The sequence below is a fragment of the Ahaetulla prasina genome, chromosome 13 (assembly GCF_028640845.1).
Source record: "Ahaetulla prasina isolate Xishuangbanna chromosome 13, ASM2864084v1, whole genome shotgun sequence".
Lineage (NCBI taxonomy): Eukaryota > Metazoa > Chordata > Lepidosauria > Squamata > Colubridae > Ahaetulla > Ahaetulla prasina.
The window spans coordinates 17151244-17157658 of NC_080551.1; positions in this window are offsets into that span (position 1 = coordinate 17151244).

The window sequence follows — 6415 nt, forward strand, 5'->3', positions numbered from 1 at the left end:
AGACAGAGAGACAGAGCTGGAAATCAGGTAAGACGGCAAGAGGAGCCCTGACTTGCTCAATGTGCCCCCATATAATAAGACCTCCCTGAAAATAAGGCCAAGCACTTATTTTAGGGTTCAAAAAAAATATAAGACAGGGTCTTATTTTCGGAGAAACATGGTAGATATAAGGGTAAATATTGATGGGAAAAAGAAAGCAAAGATTTGCAGTTCCCAGAACTTAAGATGGCGAGAATCTGGCATCGGTTTTGGTTTCATCTTGATGTACCTTTCTGATAAATATATGGCTTTTTCACAGTGTCCCATCTGTGCTTTTAAAAGATACAATCAAATGTACAATCCAACGGGGGAGTTTTGTTGTTGGTATAAAACTAGCCTTTGTAATCTCTGCTGCATCATAGGTACGAAACTTATGGATGAGATGTTCTGAATCATGAGCATGAAGAAAGGAAACTAGGATTAAGGAGAAACTAACAATACGTGAGATTTTGCGGTCAGTTCCTAGGCATATAAAACCTGGATTAAATGGAGGACAGAGATAGACAACTTGTTTCTGAACACCTCATAAATTTCTGCAAGATCCAGTCTGGTTCGGTCACTGGAACCAGAGGTTTAGTCTTCTGAGCTTTCGGACACTTGCCAGAGCCCATCTTCATTTTCGTGAGAGAGATGTTCCTTGAGGATGGGCTCCAGCGCAAGTCCAAAAATTCGGAAGACAAAACCTCTGGTCTCAGTGACCGACCCAGATTGGATCCTGTACAATGGTGAAATGCTACCGGTTCGGACCAGTTCGCCCAAACTGATAGTAAAAAACGTTCCGGTTCGGGTGAACTCAGTGGTGGGATTCAAGTAATTTAACTTAACAACCGGTTCTCTGCCATAATGATTTCTTCCAACAACCAGTTTGCCAAACTGTTCAGAAAGTTAACAACCGGTTCTCCCGAAGTAGTGCGAACTGGCTGAATCCCACCATTGGGTGAACTGGTAGTAAAAAAGAAATGCTACTGGTTCAGGTGAATTGGTATATCTGATGATCAGCTGTGCTGTGCGATTTATATTTACTAGAAAGCAGGAACTCCGCTTTCTAGTGAATCTAAATTGCATGGCACAGCTGTCCTTCCCCGGCTGCTCTAATCACCTTTGCAGACTCGGAAAAGGCTTCTTAATCCTCCTTTTTCAGCACTGTGCAGTAGCGCCTGCGCGTGAAGTGTGCGTTTGGTGCTCAGCGTGCATGCGCGTACAAAGCAAACCAGTAGCAAAGCGAGCCGGTAGCAGACTTCAAAGCATTTCACCCCTGATCCTGTAATATTAACCTGGAACATATATGTTTCCCTTCATTCATAATTTTTTTGTCGATGGCAGTTGGGACTGATAGAATATGAAATTGAAAACATCTGGAAGGCACTTATCTTTGATGTGGGTAAATGTCATCACAAGAGATGTTAAAAACTAGATTTATTTATTTATTTATTTATTTATTATTTAAATTTGTATACCGCCCTTCTCCCGAAGGACTCAGGGCGGTTCACAGCCAGGTAAAAATACAATACAATAAATACAAATTAAAATACAATTAAAAAACTTATTAAAATTGGCCAGGATTAAAATTTGGAGCTAAAAACCCATTAAAACCCATTAAAACACTAACCCAGTCCAGCGCAGATGAATAAGTAGGTTTTAAGCTCGCGGCGAAAGGTTCGGAGGTCCGGAAGTTGGCGAAGTCCTGGGGGGAGTTCGTTCCAGAGGGCGGGAGCCCCACAGAAGGCCCTTCCTGGGCGTCGCCAGGCAACACTGTCGCGCCGACGGCACCCTGAGGAGCCCCTCTCTGTGAGAGCGCACGGGTCGGTGAGAGGTATTCGGTAGCAGCAGGCGGTCCCGTAAATATCGGCCCTATGCCATGGGCGCTTTAAAGACATTCACCAACACCTTGAAGCGCACCGGAAGGCCACAGGTAGCCAGTGCAGCCGGCGCAGGATAGGTGTCACTCGGGAGCCACGAGGGCTCCCTCAATCACCAGCGCAGCTGCATTCTGGACTAACTGTAGCCTCCGGATGCCCCTCAAGGGAGCCCCATGTAGAGAGCATTGCAGTAGTCAGGCGAGGCGTCACAAGGCGTGGTGACTGTGCACAAGGCATCCCGGTCTAGAAAGGCGCAATTGGCGCACCAGGCGAACCTGGTGGAAAGCTCTCCTGGAGGCGGCCGTCAAATGGTCTTCAAAGACAGCCGTTCATCCAGGAGAACGCCCAAATTGCGCACCCTCTCCATCGGGCCAATGACTCGCTCCCGACAGTCAGCCGCGGACTCAGCTGACTGTGCGGGATGCCGGCATCCACAGCCACTCCGTCTTGGAGGATTGAGCTTGAGCCTGTTCCTCCCCATCCAGACCCGTCGGCCTCCAGACACCGGGACAGCACTTCAATGGCTTCATTGGGGTGGCCCGGTGTGGAAAAATACAGCTGGGTGTCATCAGCGTACAGCTGGTACCTCACACGAAGCCACTGATGATCTCACCCAGCGGCTTCATATAGATGTTGAACAGAAGGCGAGAGAATCGGCCCTGCGGCACCCACAAGTGAGGCGCGCGGGGTGACCTCTGCCCGTCAACACCGTCTGCGACGGTCGGAGAGATAGGAGGAGAACCACCGATAAACGGTGCCTCCCACTCCCAATCCCCCCAACCGGCGCAGCAGGATACCATGGTCGATGGTATCGAAAGCCGCTGAGAGGTCTAATAGGACCAGGGCAGGGGAATAACCCCTATCCCTGGCCCTCCAGAGATCATCCTGCGACCAAAGCCGTCTCAGTGCTGTAACCGGGCGGAAGCGGACTGGAGCAGGTCCAGATAGACAGTTTCCTCCAGGTGAAGGGAAACTGATATGCCACCATACTCTCTACAACCTTCGCGAGCGGGTTGGAGACTGGGCGATAATTACCTAAAACAGCGGGTCAGGAAGGCTTCTTGAGGAGGGGCCTCACCACCGCCTCTTTCAAGGCGGCCGGAAAGACTCCCTCCAACAAAGAAGCACTCGTAATCCCCTGGAGCCAGCCTCGTGTCACCTCCTGAGTGGCCAGCACCAGCCAGGAGGGGCACGGGTCCAGTAAACATGTGGTGGCATTCAGTCTACCCAGCAACCTGTCCATGTCCTCGGGAGTCACCGGGTCAAACTCATCCCACACAATTTCTTTGCCTTTGCATCTCTTTATTTCTTCTAAAGAACTAGAAGCTAAAATTAATATTTTGATGTTACATAGCAAAGTCTATGGCTGAGATGGGATACTTTGGATTTTGGCTTTGAAATCTGAGGCAACCAGCCATACAAATATACATTTTTTATAGTTTGCTGGAAGTGAAAAGTTTAAAAAGAGGACCTCGGTTTGAGCATGATTGAAATAAGAATTCTGCCAGCAGATTTGAATGGATTAATTGAAATGTGGCATATCAATTGTGTAAAATCAATTTGTTAAGTGACCTAGAAGTTTTTAGGAACGATGTTTATCTTCTAATGAAGCAAGTTCTTTTTTAGTGGACAGATTCATAAAATTTGATAATTTTTTAGAATATATAACTGTGGAGAATAAACCATACGTTTCAGGCAAAGAGTATAATAATTTTAAGATCATCTGGCTGATGAATTACCTACATGAAGTTGGTGTTGTACCCTGATTAAACTATCTTAAAAGTTCTCTTTTTCTGGCTTGCAATTGGATGCAATTGGAACTTTCAGTATGTCTACCCACCCCAAGACAAACTCTGTGTGTATGAAAATTACATATTTACACACAAATCATACATACATACATATCAGTGGTGAAATCTAAACTGGTTTAGTACCGGTTTGCTGGTGTGCATGCGTGCTGCACGCAGACATGTGCAGTGCACACCACACACCAAATGCAAGGTGCGTGCGTGCCCAGTGCACACCAAAAGGAGGGGTGGGGTAAATAGAACAGTGCAGGGGTGTGTGTCATCAGCTCTGTTGCACAATCTTTTTTTTTTACTTTTAAAAGCAGTTTTTTTTACAACCTATTCGATCAAATAGGTTGTAAAAATAATGCTTTTAAAAGTAAAAAAAAAAAAAGCTCTGACGATCAGGCAGCTCAGCTGTGATTGTCAGAATCTCATTTTTTTTACCTTTTAAAAGCATTTTTTAAAAGAAGCGGCAAGCAGGGAAGCGGGCAACCGGTCATTGGGTGGACATGGGTTGGGGGGGCCAGGGATTTTTGCTACTGGTTCTCTGAACCACCCGCCACTATCGCTACCAGATCAGCTGATTCGGTACGAATTGGGAGCATTTCACCCCTGATACATACGTGCAAAAACAAAAAAATCCTGCAGTAGCAAATGTTGTCAGAAACCTGGGTTGCTACATTGTGATGTAACACAAAGCCATATCAAACTTTCCTTTTAAACTAGTATAAAATAAAGGTTCCCCTCGCACATATGTGCTAGTTGTTCCTGATTCTAGGGGGCGGTGCTCATCTCCGTTTCAAAGCCGAAGAGCCAGCGCTGTCCGAAGACGTCTCCATGGTCATGTGGCCGGCATGACTCAATGCCAAAGGCGCACGGAACGCTGTTATCTTCCCACCAAAGGTGGTCCCTATTTGCTTTTTTTACGTGCTTTCAAACTGCTAGGTTGGCAGAAACTATAATATAAATATAAACTAGTATACCTGTCTATAAAACCTTTCTGAAAATCAGATCTTTCTGCACACCCAAAATATTTATAGTGGCATATTTCCATTAAGCTTTGGTTTACAGTGCCAATTTGTTAGAAACTGGGGGTTTGTTAGATCTGTATTGTAATTTAGAGTTTTTATTTTAAAAAAAACTGTAATTATATAATATACATTTGTTTAAATGAAACCGATCTGTTAACATTCCTGTGGATTTATTACGTTGGTTATTAAACTGTCCGCATACATCTCTACTCTTCTTTTGTGGCATGAAAATCCTTGGCATTTGGATTTTTGACTTTCATCTGAGCTTGCTGTGGACTTTAACTGAATAGAGATAAGTACTGTATGGTGCATATAATCTGCTTAGCCAAGCTTATGTCAGCACGTGCCACATTTCAGAGATAAGCAAAAAATTAAGCAATCCGGTGCCATCTCGGTGTAATTACAGAAACTGCAGTAACCGAGTTCAGTTAATTTCTCTCCCGTTTTAAAGGAAGAGGATATGCTACATTCAAAATTGCCATTTCTCTACTCCAGGGGTCGGCAACCTTAAACTTTCAAAGAGCCATTTGGACCTGTTTCCCACAGAAAAGAAAACCCTTTCCATGCCTATTTCCGGAGCGGCCACAAAACTAGCATGTGTAGTTGAATTAAATGTTCTGGTTTTTTTCTGAAATTTTTCTTTTCTTGGATTTATCCATGGTTGGCCTTCTGGGGGTTGAAAAGCTCAATAAATCATGTGCCAGTGGATGTCGCATATTGGCAGTTGTGATGCATATTTTGAGCTATGGAGCTGCAGCAGAGGAATGAAAGAGCCACATGTGGCTCCAGAGCTGCAGGTTGCTGACCCCTGCTCTACTCTGTTATCGCAGCTGATAATTTTTGAGACCCAGCGCAACGGAATCATTTTAACTTTAAACAGGTTAAGTTGCTGTGATGGTGATTTGATAAGCTATGGGGACGCATGTAATTATGGTTTGTTTGATAAACAAAGGTTAACATCTGAATGCTGTGAGTGCAGACAGGTGAGCCTCGACTTACAACCATTTCTTTAGTCGTCATTCGAAGTTCTAGCGGTCCTAGAAAGCGGTCCTAGAAAGGTTACTTTCGAACGTTTTTCACGCAACTGTTGCAGCATCGTGATCATCTGATCAACATTGGCAACTGTCTCATATTTATGATGGTTGCCCTGTCCCGAGATTATGTGATCTTTTAGGCAAGCAAAGTCGACGGGGAAAAGCCAGATTCACTTAACAACCGTGTTGCTAACTTAACAACTTCAGTGATTCACTTGGCGGCAAGGAAAGTCGTGAAATGTTGCTCAGAGGAAAGCAGTGACCTGTATTTGGGATACTACCTACCTGCAAAAACTCACCGAACGACTTGTCTTGCTTAGCAATGAAAATGGCTGTAAGTCGAGGACCGTCTGCATAGATGTAGGAAAGAGTATAATAACGATGAAGCTGCAATAATAGAGAGGTAAAAGACCCCTCTATCTGTGGGTGTTGCAGGAGGAGCTTATTTAATGGAACTGCCAATGACAGCAAAGCAGACGTGTTTTCAAGTTAATCCTTATTGTTCAAGGAAGCAGTTTTTTCCGTGACAGGTGGGTGGCCTGCCAGGTGTATGCATGCAAATACAGGTGATTGCTTTTATTTGAGCAAGAGCAATAGATTAGCAGCAGCTTTTCCATACAATTGGCGTTCCTGCATGGGCAGGAGAACAAAAACCATTGGTC